We start from the raw sequence: 17255 nt of genomic DNA, 5'->3' as shown, positions 1-17255 counted from the left end.
TTTTTTTTTCTCCTTCCAACTGTGCAGTTCAAGAGAAATTCCAGCATATGCAGGATATCCACAGATCCTTCAGAGTCTGTTGGAAGGGGATCATTCACATCTGTCCTCTCAAAGCAAAGGAGGTGGTTATTTGTGAACTCTGTAATTCAAATGAAGTATTTAACAGACAATATAAGCCCTTTTATGAAAATAGTTGCATCCTCTTTAACTTACTGTAGGTGGAGATTTGCAGAATGGACACCAGGCCTCTTAATATCTTTGGAAAATTTTAAAAATTAGAGCATGGGTAGATGGTGCTTTTCGTGAGAAGGCAATGACATATTGTTTTTTCAGGAACAGAAAATGTTTTCAATGTCATGTCTAGCTCTTGCATTTCCAGCAGGCACAACGAAGTGTAAAAAAATTCTTCTCTCATTTATAGTCAGGCGTTGCCAAGTAGAGCACCTTCTCAGAATATTCCTACTTACTCACCTCCATCTCCTTATGACTTCCCTTCCAAAAATTCCTGTTTTCTATTTAAACTTCTGAATTAAAAAGGTAAGTCTCGATGACAGGTTGACTACATGAAAAAATGCATTTCTTCTGTTTTTTGACTTGCCCGCCATTGTGGTGTGACTGTACAGTGCCTAGCACAACTTATGAACAGAGCAGTGGTGATTCCTTGCACAGTCATAGCCAATATTAGAATTTACCATTAAAAATTATCAATATGCAAAATCTTTGGAGAGAGGGCTGCTTATTTACTTCTCTAAAGCAGTTTTGACTGCTCAGAAAACTGATCATGTGTTAGGTGACTTAGGAGATAAATGAGAATTACCTGATATTTATGGAGTAGAGCCCTACTTGTTACATTTTGGATTGTGCATTCAGTGCCTGTATTTGATCGTTATCAGAGTGTGGATATAGATAGTGGTATGTATATTGCACAGTTAGAGAAGCTGCTATGTTATTGATTCTCTGCTGCAGAATTTGCTTCAGAAGTTCTTCAATTTTGTTTAAGTATTTTCTGCTTAATTCAACAGTGCTAAGCTTAACAGGCATTTTGTGACTGAATTAAGGGGAGCAGGGCTAGGACATACCTTTTTTGTGAGGAAGATTTTGAAGATGTGCTTAGCAATTCAGCTAATCTTGAGTATACCAGTGTCTTCCTGAAATTGCAAGGAGCCTAAACCTTTCCTATTTTGTTTTTCCTATTCCTATTCCTAAACTATTTCTGTCATGTGAAGTATGAAGAGTATCTAGAGGGTTGGTTTAAATACCAGCACTTTTATGTCTAATTGCCGGTCACATTAGCAGAACTGTCTGACTGATGCACTTCTCATTCTGAATTAGTTACTGTTTTTCTGGTATAGCTGAAAGCTGCAACTTCTATTTACTTCTATGACAAAACTTTACTGGTAACTTGTATAATGCAGTTATGCATCACCACAAAAATGTGTGATATAATAAACGTAAGAAATAGATTTATTACATTATGCTGCTATCTCATGAAAATTACATGCTTTAGTACGTAAATACAGCCGCTTTAGAGTTTATAGCCTGCCATACCAGCGCACTAAAAAATTTAGGAGCTAAATCACAGCATTTGATGTCTTTTAATATTTGGGGATTTGGGTTTTCAGTTACACTGATTGTTGCTCTCTTTCTGTGCCAGAATACCAGAAGGAAAAAGAGGTGGGGGTTATACAGAGATGGTTTTCTTCTTGATTTAAGAAGAGTATATAGAAAATGACTATGTCTGTGTTTAAACACTGCTATAATGGACTGCTGGGAAAGCAGACTTGGGATGTGTCAGGTCACCGTGGTAGTTTGTATCAACCAATGGGAAAATTGTGCTTACTGGCTTAGGAAAACACCTGGGGGGGTGGGGTGCAAAATGATAGCCGTAATTCAAGTAAAAAAAAAAAAAAAAAATCAAACCAACAGCTTAGTAGATGGATATGTGCTTCCAAAAGCAACAGGGAAGATCTGGCCAGTTCAGTAGTTTTTGAAATGCTGGTGAATGTGGGGCTTCCCTGGAAATGGTATTTTGTCTTGTGTCCAAGCGGCTGCTTGGATTCTGTTGGATGGAGAGTGTTGGAAGTTTCTGCATTACGAAGGTTGACTCGAGCAAAACAGACTTGGAGCTCATTTCAAAACAGTAACTCTTTCTTTAACTTCGTACACTTTCTTCCTCAGTACAGTGTGACAGTGAATGAGTGTGTGTGTGTGAAGGAACTTGTCCTAGCAATGGTCTGTCTCAGAGACCATGTATGGGTAAAGCAGTTCGGCTAGTTCAGCTCCCTGCTCCTCCCTCTCAGAGAGCCAAGCAGAGTCTATTCTGCTGAAACGGTTGTTCCACTTTCTGCTTTCTATATTTGTACAGCAGCAGCAGGCTAGCTAGCTAGGCAGTGTGGCCGGCCTTGTGCACGTTCGGCATTTGCTGAGCAGATTTGAGAGCCAGGGCTTACAGTCTCTGTCGTTAGTCCGTCTGTCTGTCTGTCTCTGCGTCTCTGGGAAGGACTGGCGTTCCAAGTGAAAGGTGATCTGTTTGTGGATGTTTTTTGTATTTCTGTGCATAGCAGTTCATCCAAGTTGGGAATCCAGGGCCGGGAGTGGAGGAGGGTAGGCAGTTGTCTTGTGGGGAGAATATGTAGTGGGTGGTAGTGACATCAGAAAGGTTTGGTTTTAGCCACCAAAAGATATGCTGGCTTCTGGGATGAGGATTTTAATGTCCCTGCCTGCTTTGGGGAATGATTACCAAGGGCCTGGATCCTGCCCTTAAAGGTCTGTTGTCACTGCCTGCCATGAGGATTAATGAAAACTGGATCCTGTGTGTGCTGTCTTTGCTTGTTATGGGCAAGGGGGATTAAAGAGGAGCTAGACCCTGGCCAGCCTAGTTTGGAATAAGGAGTTGGTGTTGGGGGATGGGGCTGTAGGGAATACCTTATTAGGAAGAGCTGGAAACATGTAACTAGGGTTTCCCTAGCTGTACATTTGCACAAACTTCATATTAAGGACCTGCATGGAGTGCAATGACTATTCAAAATTGCTTTTCTTCAGTAACACATCAGGTGAACAAATACTGTAGCCTAGTGCAGAAAGTCGGTTAGCTGCTGACGCTGTAGTAAACTGTGTTGATAAGACATTCTTTGAGTAGTGGAAAGGTGCTCAAAATAGTGGCAGCAGCTGGATCCATGCTTAACACTGGGGAAGTTTTCTGAGGGGGAGAGAGAGGGAAATGGATAACAGGGTGCTTTTTCTGTCTTTTAGGGGATGCTGCCCATTTACAAATCCTGCTGTCTCTTGAGCTTCTGAGTATGCAAATAATCAAGCCTTTTGTTTCTGGAATTTGAGCTAGGAAAACATTTTTACTTGTGAAATAGAAGGCATCATACTTGCTGAAATCTTCCTTGAGGAGCGTGTTTCGGAAACAGTCTGAATTATTTTCCTTTTCTACCACTGCAGTGTGTCTAGCCTGTTTCCTCCTGAAAAAGATATGTGCATATCAAATTTGAAAGAAGTATATTTTGGAGGTAAATGAGGGGAGGATCTCAGCCTCCCAAAAATATCTGGATCATACTTTGTCTACAGGCAGGGAACAGTGATTGATGTGTGACAGAGGGTCAGTTCACTCTTGGACTGCTTACACTCAAGTGACTTTGTCGTGTGTCTGGTTTCTGATCTTTCTTTGTGTAACAGGGACACACTAACATAGTTGTTCTGTCTTCATCACGGGGAAACCTGTGAAATTCATTGCAAATCTGCAGCTTCTGGGATATTGCACTCTTTCTTAAGTGTCCTAATATCTTTCACAATTCCCACGTACTCCTCAAGATCTCAGCCTTTCTCTCTTCCTATTTTTCCCTTCCCTGTCTGCTTGATTTGCATCCTTCTGTCTATACTGGCCAGAAGAAAGTGACAAAAACAAAATCTGAACTGTTCCTAAGTCGCAGTCACTAATTAAAAGCAAATTTTGGCATTGTTTAATGCTGATGGTCACGGTTACTCAGTTCCTGTGCTTTGACGTGTTTTCTAGAAGCATGCCTAGTTTTTGCTTGTAGTCTCATAGCAAGAGCATGATTAGGCAGTTTCAAAGGCCTCTTGAAAGTGTATTCACCGTTGTGTTTTTAAAATGTTGTTTGTGCATTCTATGAAAAATGTCACTGTAAACGGGTAGAGCATTGAAGAAGTTTATGTTCACCAAGTGCACTGAGCAGGTGAGCAAGATAGAGTCAGGCCACAGAATGACAACAGGGGATTTAAATCTGCCATTTTGTAAAAATCTTCTTACAGACAGTATGCAAGAGAGTGACATTGTTCACAGCCAAGCTGTCAATTATGTTTCTTGGAAGGCAGATACTTTCAGTTATCTGTGTAGTAAATCCGTCCTGTACCTATTGCCCAGTAGTGCAGAAAGAGTGACTTAGTACTCAGCCTATTTCCAGTTTGAGTGATTTATGTGGCATAATATAATGCTTTAGATATTTATAGACAGAAAATCCTATTCAGTGAATGTACTTTGAGTTTAGGGGGGAATGCCCGTTAATCCATTCCGGATTGACTGCATTGTTGCCCTGTTTGTAGAGACGATTTAAGCAAGGCTGGAGACAAATGAGATATTAACTCTTATCTGATATTCTTTGAAATGCAGGTTCTGAAATTCCACAGGAGGGGTAACTTTTTACTTTCTTCTTACCTTTAGTACTTGTATACTTTACTAAAAAGGTTGGGGTTCTTTTCCCTTCACTGTCATGATCATGCAGTTGAGTAGTAATGTCAGGCTAAGGGTGTGCGTGTGGGAAGAGTACAGGTATTTGGAATTAAGTCCAGGGTTTGTATGAAGTTAGTTACACCTACAAATGCTGTTCAACTACAGTTACAGGTAATATTCTCCAGGTGGAAAAAAAGTGAAAAGTGTGCATTGAAAAGGTTTTACTTTTGATTTAAAAAGCTAAATCTTATATATTAACCAAGGATAGGAATTGAAGTGTCTTTAAATATTAGATGCAGTCTACTGATAAAGAGTTATTTAAGAGGCTTAATTGTCAGTAGTAGAATGAAACTACAAAGGGACAGTATAAAGGTGATTATGTGAAAGAACGTGTACACATGTCTTACAAAAGCATGTTTTTCTTAATGGAAATAGTGGAAGCCTTAGCACTTGAGGCCTTTGAAACTATGAAGACTTAATCAGTAGGGAAATAATTAATCAGCACTAGATATAATGTAGTTCTGTGAGTAATTTGAATGAGCATGTGCCAATATTGCTGTGAAAGAGGCTTGTTCCAGCTCTTGTGCATTCCCACTCTCCTTTGTGCTGCCAAGAGCATTGGTGTGGTTGCAGACTGAACTGAATCAGGGACCATGCCTGGGTTAAAATTTGTTCCTGTTGTTGTTTGTAAGCTGGATCAAGCCTGGGTCATTTCGCTCCCCAAACTCTTCATGCAGAGGTGGGAATGGATAGCCAGAGAGGGAAGAGTTGGGCTGTATTCTTGGCAAGAGTGTTGGCTTAAACCGAATCTGCAATAAGAGTGTCTTGTTTTATTTGTGTCCCTTTCTCCCCATTTCCATCTTATCTTTTTGGAAAGCTTACATGCAATCTTCTCTAGAAATAAAGCCCCCAAAAGTGAAATAAGAATTGTTTGCAGCTGGTGTGTCACCTGCTGTGGCACATTGAATTTGGTCCTACGCAGAGAGATACTAGATACTGTCATAACACATTGCATTATGAATTCAGTAGTACATGATGCAGCTGTACGGAGAAGCCCGCTGTTCTTTTAGGGGAGAAATTGGTGAACTCTGCTGATGTGAGGACAGAGGGAAGATAGTGTGCCGCACAGATTGCTATATGTGAGGTTTTGATTCCGTTTTCTTAATTCAGGTATGTGAAGTAAAGAAACCCCAGAAATTCAGTAAGATGTGTAAGAGGATTTTGTCTGTTTTGATTCCTCATTAGGACATGCAGCCAAAAACTGTATTTATACTACTTGTTTTGTCATAAAGTTTCTGGAGTTTTCTGCTGACGTTGGAAGCCAGCTGATGTCAGACTGTGCCATCCAGGAAAAGTGAATGGAAAGAATGGATGGAAACGTGAACAAATGAGGAATGTCTGAAAATACATGCATGAAACTACAAGCGAATGCTGAATCTCTCCAGTTCTTGGCAAAGTGCATGGACACTCTTGTACCCATGTGCAGCTGAATCTAACAGTGCCAAGTACTACAGTCAGTGGAGTGACTCGCTGCCTGCCTGCACCACCTTCCTCCCCACCCCCAAAGGTCTGAGGGATCGAGCCTTGCACAGCACGGAGGGCTGCTGGGGCTTTGGGGAAGAGAGCAGTGAAGCTGCCCTGGCAGAGCTATCAGTGACCATTAATTACTGAAGATGAGCAGCCTGGAGGGAGTGTTTTGGGGTCCCAATAAGGGCCATGAGGGTGGTTTGTGGAGTAGAAGGCAGCTGAAATCAGTAGGAAACACATTCTCTTCCAGTCTTCCTTAGATGACTTTGAGATGTTTGTGACTAGGAATGAAAGTTACGCTTCTTATAAGAAAGCAAGCTCATCTGAGGAGTGGTATTAAATGTGTAAATGGTCTTCAGGCAAAAATAATGCTTCAAGTTGCTAAATGTTTTTATGCATTAATGTGTTTTCAGTCTGTCTTAGGTTGTGAATTAATGCAGGAAATGTGTTTTATAGGTTTTTTTACAGTAGGTATTATACATCAGACACTATAGAAAAATATTGAAGAGAGGATATATACTGCAGAAAAGAGACCAAACTTTATAAAAATGGTCAGAAATGATGGGAAATCTTCAAGGGGCTTGAGTGCAGGCTTAGGAAGAACTCCTTTTCAGTGAAAATGGCTAGATTTTATTTCATTTAGATTTTTGAACATAAGTTGGGACATTCCTAAGTTAATGTTTCCACAGTAATACCATAGTGTTTGCCTTTAAAGAAAAAGAAATACTACTAAATATTTTGAAAGCTGCAGCTCTGCACACATAATATTTACATCTCTTGAAGTGTTAATGAAAATTATTTGCTCTTGGAAGTGGTTTGAATCAACGTTCATTCTTTAAAATAGGGGATGTCAATGAGTGTATTTTAAGAGTTGTATCCATTTACTTCTGCAAAGGCTTGAACATTGTGCATATTACCAAAAAAAAAAGCATATTTTTACTGTCTGATTTGCAAGCGTGGCAATGACAGGTTCTACAAGGTAGAGTTCATGGCAAGTATTTGTCTAACATAAGCCAAGAAAGAGGCATATACAGACTTACGATAAATCAGTATTTTTAGTTGTTGTTCTTTGAAATAAAATATAAACATTTATATTTCATTATTTTGTGAGTGAATTACTATATAAGATTATATAGAATTGTGAGAATTTCATACCTACTCAGTTTTTTATTCAGTTAGATTCTGATCTCTCAAAATTAGGACACTTAATTATTTTTCCTCTGAAGCTGGCAGTTGATGCTGGAAATGGTCATATGCACTGCATCCTCTTTTACTATATTGTATATATCAGTATAGAGTGACTATGGCCGTAGTTTGAGGATCGTGATGTGGTGAGATCTGGCATACCTCTTTCTTCTCTCTTTGAGTTTGAACCTATTCTACTCTGAGCAGTCAAAAGGAAGAGGTGTGTAAGTACCTTAGGAGATCGTTATAAAAGACTTATTTCAATGAAGAGTTATGCATTTATATTATTATAATGCAGAGTTGTGCATTTAAACTGCACAGGGATGATCTTGCCATGGAGATTTTTGTCATTGGGTTTAACAATAGGTAAGTGGAAGTGTGTTTGAATCTTTCAGCTGAGATGGATGAGGCTGTAAAAAAAATTTAGCTAGTATTGTTGCTTTGGGAAGTAGCCTTAGCATTTAAACTTAGAACACTGCCTGTGTTCAGTACTGCTCGATTTAAGTTTACCTGAAAGAAGCCATTGAACTCTGCGCTAGAGTTAATATGTGTTCCTCTTGGGTGTACAGAATCCATAAAGACAAAAGCATGAATGTGTGAGTTCTGAGTGTATTGGATCCTCATTCAAAGAGTAAATATAATGTTGCACTGGTGTGTACATTCTCTATTTGCAACTCTTCAGATGTTTTGAGAGTCTCTTAATGCAATAAACTGGAAGGATATAGCAGCCTTAACTCTTTTGTTGGTTAGGTGCTTTGCTTTTATTAACAGACAAATATTTTGTGGAAATCTTTTATTTTTTTTTTTTTTTCTTTATGAAGTTATCTACTGCATTTGGAGCTGAGATGCAGCTGTGACAATGTGGTGATAATCTCTGGCTCCTATTAAATACTTTCTATCACTAGTTCTTAAAATATTTTTTACAAAGGAAACAGATGATGATAGCACCGTGCACATGAAAATACTTAGGGTCATAAAGTGATTTGTCTGGTGTTATTCAGTCCCACAGTTAGTAATAGGTCTCGTGTCTTCTAAGCCCCAATCTCATATTCTTAACAGTAGACCATAGGACTGTTTTGCATTCCCAAAAGGTGTCTCTTTACACTTTCTTTATGGATTGTAAGGCTAATGTTTAATCTTTGAACTGCTTAAGCTATGACTGTTGACTGGGCATGTAGCAGACATTTCAGATATGGGCTATATCCCAAATCTTGAGAATTTTATGATATTCTGGTTACCTGAAGCTTGAGGGTTAAAATGTTTTCAGTCCTCTTTTAATCTACAGTAGTCCCCAAATGTCCACTTTTTTATTCTTCATTCCATTTTTCCTATTGTACGAGAGTGTCTTGTGAGTAATTCAGCTGGTTCATTTACTAGCTATACAGACTGCCTGTTAAGCTGTATGCATGTTGGTATTTGTGCCTGGAACACTGAAGAAAACTGTGTTTGACAGCTCTGTCTTCAGAAATGAAGTGAGCAGGTACAGAGACTAGGAGCACTGGCCTTGCACTGAGCAAGGTGCTTCTGATGCTGAGAGGTTTGGGCAGTATAAAGATTGCAGGGGAAGATGGGAAATTCTCAGATAAGAAAGTATAGCCACATGTGAGTTTTTGGATTATGGGAGCCTCTGTTTCCTATCTGGTTTCTCATTGCCACCTCTGTTGCCTTGTTGTGTCATAAGTAACATTTACTAGAAAGTGGTGCACTTTGTGGGTTGTGGCCTAAGGTGTGCAGTAACTGAGACTTCACCTGTTTTGTGTAGGCCTCCCTGTTCACGGCCTAGCTTATGCAATGCACTTGCTCCTTCGCTCTCTGACTCATCGTTATCCCCCTCTTTTACTTGCTCCAGAGAAATGGCTATTTTTATGTTTCCAAGTTTTTAGCATTGGCCATATTGAATTGGTACTTGTAAGCGTGTAAATCTGCAGTGAATCCAGCCTTGTGCTGATTCATCTGAGAGACCGTTGACTCCAGGATATGTATCTGAACTGGAGGTTTGGGGTCTGCTGTCACCCTGTTTAATTATAAACAGGTAATCCTGACATCCCACAAATGTTAATTCCTGGAAAGTGTAATCAGAAATCAGAACTAACTTGTCTAGACAAGCGCTGGCTGCCATAGCAATTTCACTGATCAGAATCCATTAAACAATCCAGTAATTTCTTACAGATGCTCCAGGGTATTGGTGGGACTGAAATTTTGCCACTAAGAGGGCAATAGTATCACTGAATTTCTTTGGCTCATCTCTGTTGTCTGGTATTTACTGGCCAGAGCCACTTGTTTTCAGTAATAGCCACAGTCTCCTTTATATTGTATTGCATGTGGGCAGTTACAGTTGTTCGTTCATCAGGGCAGTGTATTTTGTCACCTTTAAATCTGGTAGGGCTAAGTGATGAGCCTTCATTTTTCTGCATGGGATTGTGAGGTGGTGCCAGAATTCCTCCCAACTTTGCGTAAAAGAGGTTGGAAGTGGCGTCTCTACTCGGATGCAGCGTTTCAGTCAGGGAAGGCAACTACAGGCAAAACTTTCTTTGCAGAAGCTGTGATGAGTTGTCGCAGTCTGCACCTTTTAATTGTTTTGCTGTCCCCAGGAGGAACGTACACCCATGCAGGTATGAAAACAGCTCACCATCAGCCTCTAATGCTGGGGTAAATATGCAGTTTGCACAAGACCTTTTGCCACATCCGTTACTACCGAAATTGCTATGCTACACACATTGCTAGCAGCATACCAGCCATGTATTCCTTGATCTGAGGTATCTAAGTCTTGATTTCTTTCGAGATGAAATAGAGTTGTCAGATTGTTCGGCCTTTGGGCCAAGTCTGTCTGATGTATAAACTTGCATAAAGTGTTCAGTGTATTTATGTTCAGGGTGCAATTAAATAAACCAAACAATATTGTTTTGAGAAACATTTATGATTTAACGGCATTCTCCCAGGCTCTCTACAGGTGGTTGTCTGATTTGCTGCTTGCTTTTTTAGAGTTTTTATTGAGTTAGATTTCGCCTTTGATTCAGTGAGGTGTATATTTTTTTCAGTGGTATCCAAGAATTATGTTTTTTTCTGCCTATGTTAGCTGTACTTTAGTCATCTTTGAAGTTTTTAGATTAATTCTCCAGAGTGTTATATAGTTACATGTGCTAAGGGAAGACTTTTTGAAACCTGAAAAAGTTGTTTACCAATATATTTTTAAGCATTTGTAAGATCAATGTGTTGCATATTTCAGGTTTTACTGAATGCTGAATATCACAAAAATACACCTCAGCATTTGTAGCAGCTCCACAAGGTTTATAAATATCTGACAAAGTTTGGGTTTAAAGGGAAGAAAAAAGTAAACATTTGTATTGCTTGATGTTTTGAAGCCAGAGCTGTTGGCAGGCTTTTGAGACCACTTTTTCACCATAAACAAATACTCTTTAATTAAACTTCACAAAAGCAAAGGAATGTGGGTGAGGTGGAAGAAGGTGTCCTCAGGTAAAATATTTGCCTGAATCACTAGTAGGATCTTCATAACCAAGAGTGCTACTTTAAAACAAAACAAAAAAGTATATAAAGTGTTTTCTGACCAATAATCAGTTTTCAGTAATATTCTAGAAAAGATAAATTAATTCACAATTTTTAAAATACTCATTTCAGATAACTAATTGTTATGTTTCTTGGGTGAATTTTTCTTTTTCTTTTCCTAACTGGTATTATAAGAAAATTCAGTTATTTTAGTTTTGTTTAGGCTACCGTGCTCACTTAGAGGATATAATACTTTATTAGAAGAACTGAACAAATTGGGAACAAATCACAACTGAAAATGACTACAAAATAGTGATGATAAACCTCAAGAGATCTTCCTTTGGAAAAAAGATCGTGAGTACATGTGATAAATATGTAGTATACTAGCAGGCAAGTTAGGAGAGGAGAGGGATCTCTTAGCCCCACTTCTCAGGGAATATAGAACAAGGGTTATGAAGAGCCCTGCAGAGCAGGGCAAATGTGAGAACTCCAGCAGCCGTGCAAAACTATTCTTGTTGCAGATGAATACAGTTTTGTTTGGTTAGCTATAAGTAGGTAAATGGATTAGGATTTTCTGTATAATACTGCTGTAAGTGTAGTTCTGCAAAATTGTGTGCAGAGAAGAAAGCCTTTCCAAAAAAAAACCCTCAAAGTTTGTATTTAAATAGGAAGCCAGCTTGTGTTGTGGGTCAGCTACTGAGTTCCTGCAAAATAACAACCTTGTATCACTGAATAGTGTTTGCTTTTTGTGAGATGAAAGCAGCTCTTGCTAGTGCAGAGAGTCTATATAGCTCCTGACTGGTGATTTGCTGAAGACGTTGAAATAACACTTCTCCTTGTGTTGTTAATCATTTGTGTTTCCTAGTTTGGAACTTTTTCATACATTTCCATTTATACTATCCTACCTTAGACTCACCATCCTCAGGTTCATTGTCATCCTTTGCTGCTGTGAAAATAATATGATAGGGAGTTCAGGATCGTGGGTAGTGCTGACGGTAACTTCCCTTCTTTCGTAGGGCACAGAAAGCCAAACTGGTGGCATAAGTCCACTCAATATTATTAGGAAGCTACAAGACTTCTTCTTTTCAGTCCTTTCTTTTGCGTCTTCCATTTGTTCTCCTTATTTTTGAAATATATAACTTCATTTTTGAGTCTACTGAGGGTGGTTACCACCTCATAATGATTTCTGTTACTAGAAGTATGCTTTACTTTGACAGTTCTTTGCCTTTTGCGTGAAGTTCATGTTGTCATGATTCCTGTTGTCTGATTTTAACTCTGAAGTCCTCAGTGTCTGTTTTCCCTTGTCTTTTAGAGTGAAGACTGGAACTGCTAGAGGGAGGTGCATAGCTGCAGGTATGAACCAATTACAGTTCATGTCTTTCAATTGCTTATTGAAGCCTCCTTTCAAAAGTCTAGAGAAAAGTTGTTTGCAGTTTCAGTGATGAAAGCAATCATTTTCCACTGCAGTGAGCAGTGCTCCCTGAACCCTAAGCTCTTAGCAGTTTTCTGCCTTTGTGCTGCTAGAGAGGGTTGGGAGTGTTAACAACTTGGGATTGTGAGTACCAAGTAAACAGACTTTCTTAGCTCCATTCAGGATGTAATAATTTTAGAAAAATAACTAACTACAAAACAGAAATGTTTGCCTTCACAGTAATATCTTGAACAGAACAAATCTCAAGTACTCTATAGTACATGAAACCTGAAAGGTGAGTATTAGTGAAACAACTTGCTACATGCTGAGACAGATCAGATTATGTGCAGCATAATGGAAGCATGGGCTAGGGTGAAAATACTTGGAGCCAAATGTGAGTATCTTCTGGTGCAGTTTTGTTAATGCCTGAAGTCAATTAAGGGTGCAGTTTCACTACATGGCTGAGCCAACCTAATGGCTTGCTGTTCCCCTCTTGCCTTTACTCAGCTCCCAGCTGAGTAGTGCTGCTTCTTTGGTTGTGTGTGGCTCTCATGGTGGTCTGGCTGCATGGTAAATAAAGTCAGCTTGCTAACCCAGTAAAGAGCTCTTTTGTGATCAACTTATTATTCCTCCGGTTTAGCAATTTGGATTGATTTACTGCGTCAGAGGAGCACCAGAGGAAGAGATCAGACTGTTTCGTATAACTGTGCGCCTTAAGAGTTTCAGTTTCATTCTGAGAACTATTAGCCTGTGAACTGCTATGTTAAGTAACGCTCTCATGCTCAAATAGCAGTGTTTGTTGCTCTTCTGATGAATAACTCTGCTATGGCAGAAATGTTTCAGGCATGCTGTAGTCTGTAGACAAAAGAGGGAAACTCATTGACAAGGAATCAGTATAGTGGTCATATTGCCTCCCAGCCCTTGCAGAATGCTTTCAGTAGTTTTACCAGGGCCCTTTAGAGATGAGGAATGTACACTTTTATCAATTACAGGAAAGGTAGGGGTTTTGGTTTTTTTCCATACCACAATTTTGAAAAGAAAAGTATACTCCGTCAATAAGAGCTTGGAAAGATTTGAAATGGCATTCTGCCAAAGGTGATGTTTGTTAATACATTTACCTCAGCTTGAAATGGGATATAGAGGTTCAGGGTAAAGTAACTGTTCCTTCTCAAGAGATCTGAGAAATAAAGCAGTGATATGGTTTTACAAATTCCTCTGAATACTTGAAAGACATTCAGTTATCCTTTTGTACAAGACTGCCACCTTGTTCATTCCCTCACTCTGAATTTTCTTCATTGAGCTTAGAGATCTGTTCATTAGTCAGTCTTCTCATCGCTTAATCATACTCGTGAATTAATGGTAATGCTGGGAGCTCTCTTATGCTTCATTTTGGCCTTGCCATAGCTAGTAGCTCAGCCAAGTCATCTGCTACAGAACTTTTCTTAGTTCTGTATTTTTTGGTGGTTTTTTTTCCTGTAGTACTTGTAATTCCAGGTTGTCTCAGCGCGATGTTTGCCTTTTGGGAAGACTGTCTATTTAGGTTTACCTGTAAAGGGGAGGCATTGGCATAGATTGCTATGCTTGTGGATATGTCGGGCAGTGCCAGCAGAAAGCCAGAAGGAAGAGAAAGGATCTGTTCCTTCTGCTTCACTCCCTTAGCAGGGAACCTGCTTGTAAGCTTGGCTGTCTCTGTGAATAGTGTAGCTTCCACTTACTTTAGTATGTTGACTTACTTGTCTTATCCAAGACAGAAAAAGAACCAGGAAGAACTGTGGTGGGGAAAAAAAGACATGAGGCAAACATCTTGATGATGTAAATAGTACAAAAGAAGTAGTATGGTCAGTGGAAAATTATGTATAATTTGATAGCTTATACTAGAGGCCAGTCCTGGTGGCCAGTCTGGCCACTCTGAAGGTGCAGAGTATGGGACACTGGTAACAAGACCTATAGCAAGGAGCCTCTGAGATTAGTTCCATTCCCTACCACCAGCTGTAAAATGATTATCTGTGTGTCTCTGCTTATATCTTAGGCAAAGACTTCAGAGGAAATACAGGTCCAAGTGTCCCATGTAGATCCAGTTCAGTAAGATCTTCTGGAAATAAGTTTTTGAAACCTTGGCTAGGGTTCAGTGTGTTCGCTGTGGGAGGAGAAGCAGTAAGCGTAGTCTTCACAAGGTGAAAAGTACTACTGCCTGGGGAGGAGGGGTTGTGCTTTCTATTAGCACTCCCAAACAAAGCAGGATTAAAGAGATTTAGGTTTAAAAAAATGTATTTTTTCTGGTTTTATAGAGTTCAGTAGACCAACTCAGTGCAGGGGAAAAAAAAAGAGACTGTAAACATGCATTGATTTTTCTTTGAGTATGCATGGATTCATATTTGAAATTAAATGTATTCCCCCCTCCTTTGAGAAAGGAGGGACTAGCTTTTCAAACCAGAGTGTAGGGATGGAATAGTTAAGGAAGCAGTACCAGAAGGAAAGGGACCCCTTTGTCCTTAAACTGGAAAACAACTAGTGAGAGCTGAATTTTGATACTGCGATGAGGAGGCATTTGTTTTCTACTATGACCAGATCATGTTTGCTAAGGCTTTCATAAATACATTGAGAAGGATTTAATCATGCCTATATCAGAAAGAAAATCAACTTTTGTCTTTAAATGGCAGGATTTCCTGTGTCTCTGTGTGCTACTCATCAGGCTAGAAAGCTAAAGTTGGATTAAAAAAAAAAAGAAATCTCATCCCAGGGATGTCTTCATTTTCAAGTGATTTTAATGAACTGGTGATTGATCTCTTTGTATTTGGAAGCACTAGGTTGATCTCTCTTTGAGGGCTTTGGGTCTCCAGGTATCATGGATGTGGCATAACACATGACTACTTTTGTAACTGGCTGGTGCTCTGCACTTCACCTTTCCTGTTCTTTTGCTGCCTCTGTACAGAAGTTAGGAAAGAGAGAACCTCAAAAGGTTGTATCTGTTGAGACAGACTAATCTCTCACTGGACTTGCTACTTTTTTAAACTCACAGAAGTCTGCTAATTACAGAAAATGGGTCCAGAATCAATTGATTTGGATTATTTAACAAAATAATCAAGTTTGATTGCTGAAAATAAGTCACAAAATGGAATAGTTCCATTTGGTGCAATATTCATAATTTCTCCTATTAAGAGAAACATAATCTGTCTTTTCATTAAGCCACATCTGTCTTAATGTGAATGCAGAAAGGTGTCCAAATGAAAGAGGATCAAGTCTTTTCTTGAACATCTGGTGATGTTGTGTTGCAAATTTTTTTTGTATGTATCCTGGTATGAAATGCCACTTATGATGATAAGACTTTAAATGAACTCAACAGAGATGTATCAGAGTTAAAGTATGGTGGAATTCTGCTTTCAGAGTGGTACAGAGAGGTAAAACTGAGGAGGAGTTAGCTTTCCTTTGAGACAGAAAATCAACTGGCCTTTGAAATAGCAATTGTTTCCATTCCCTATTTTCTTGGTGGCTGCTGTCTCTAACTAGACAATTTTTTTGAAATGGAGAGTTTACTCTGAGACTCAGGATTGCTCCTTGAATTCAGAAAGTCCTCACAACTTGCTTGCCACACTTTCCTAAAGCAAATTAAACAGTTATTCTTCTGTCAGATATTATTGTCTTATAGTGCCTTATGAGCACTGACAATTTTAGGACTGAGGAATTCCTGCCTTCTGTATTTACACTCATCAGATCCATGCTCACCCTGTTGACAGTGTTCTGCTGGCGGACAAAAATGCCTTTATACTGTTTAAATGCCCAAAGAATAAAGAGTGCTGTAATGTTCATGTTGTTTTGACTTCCCTCCCTCTCCTTTAGGGTAATGCTGCTGTTTCCCTGAAAACTCCGTTGGGACAGATCTGTAGGCCTGTTGTATGACGAAGAATAGAAATGCTTATCTAGTCTTACCTGACACATATCTATCTTCAAATAAAATTTGTGCAGATCTGAGCCACTTCAAAAATAAAGTTTTTGGTATAGAGACGGAAATGGATATTTAAAGATTTTAGATTTGTTTAGTCAGAAGGAACTTCCGATCTTCCTTAAGAGATGTTGGTTCTTCCTCAGAATACTTTAAAGCCATTTATAGTTTAGCAAAGTAGATGTAGATTTCTTTTGTTATAGATTTTTTGTTTGGAGGGAGGGAGGAACTGTTTTGGAATTTTTTTTTTTTCCCCCCGGTTGGTGAGTGATGGGATGGGTTTAGGTCTGCCCTGACGTTGAAACCTGCAGCTGTCTGGTGCTGCATGTGAATTCTCTTGAGGACCATGCAAAGCAAAATTTTCATTTGGATAAAATGAAATAAGTAAGAAGTGGTGAAATGGTGACTGAATTTTTATCATAGTATAATGTAAACTGGTTCAGTTTTGTATCTGGTACTGTTAGTAGAAATAATTTGAGACTGAAGGTCTCCTCAAAACAGCTTATATGGCTCTTCTGATGGCTGCAAAGGACGATGAAACTTGAAACTTGTTGCTTTCAGTTTAGTCCCAAAGGTCTCTTCAAACCCCAGGAGAGAGAAAAAAAAAAAAAACCCTTCTAACATACTTTTAAAAGACTTTTTTAAGATGTCTGACTGCTATTCTAAGAAATATCAGAAAGAAGACATTTTTAAATTATTTAATAGTATGAAGTTTGTTCCTTTGAGGTAGGTTTACATGTTACATTTCTTAGGTAAAAAAATCAACTCTATGACCAGTTCTTATTTTAAAATTTATGCACAGGCACAAGGTATGCTACTTTTACAAAACTTGATCAAAGGCATTTTGATTCACTGTAGTTCTCATGCGGGGTAATACAGCATGCTTTATATGTGCAATTATGTTTGAATTGTATAGCTCATTCTTTAGTCTCCCTTGGTCAAATATGCAACTACATGGCAATTCTCTGTGTAAGTGCAATTGGCTTGTGGTGTGT

At 39.0% G+C, this 17255-nt stretch overlaps 1 protein-coding gene across 19 annotated transcripts in view; it reads left to right on the top strand.

Moving 5' to 3' along the window:
• Window positions 1-17255, top strand: part of CELF1 (CUGBP Elav-like family member 1) — a 64766-nt gene that overhangs the window by 5124 nt on the left and 42387 nt on the right. For 12 of the 19 annotated variants that reach the window (XM_064512721.1, XM_064512720.1, XM_064512717.1 and 9 more), the window contains exon 2: window positions 12222-12262. The exons of 5 other annotated variants lie outside the window; for them this stretch is intronic. The gene's annotated coding sequence lies outside the window, so the exon portion shown is untranslated. Of the gene's footprint in view, window positions 1-11116; window positions 11264-12221; window positions 12263-17255 lie in introns of those variants that run through there. 2 more of the 19 variants (XM_064512714.1, XM_064512711.1) reach the window with 2 other exon arrangements.

Source organism: Dromaius novaehollandiae, chromosome 5 (assembly GCF_036370855.1).
Source record: "Dromaius novaehollandiae isolate bDroNov1 chromosome 5, bDroNov1.hap1, whole genome shotgun sequence".
Lineage (NCBI taxonomy): Eukaryota > Metazoa > Chordata > Aves > Casuariiformes > Dromaiidae > Dromaius > Dromaius novaehollandiae.
This window is presented reverse-complemented; position numbering and strand designations above follow the sequence as displayed.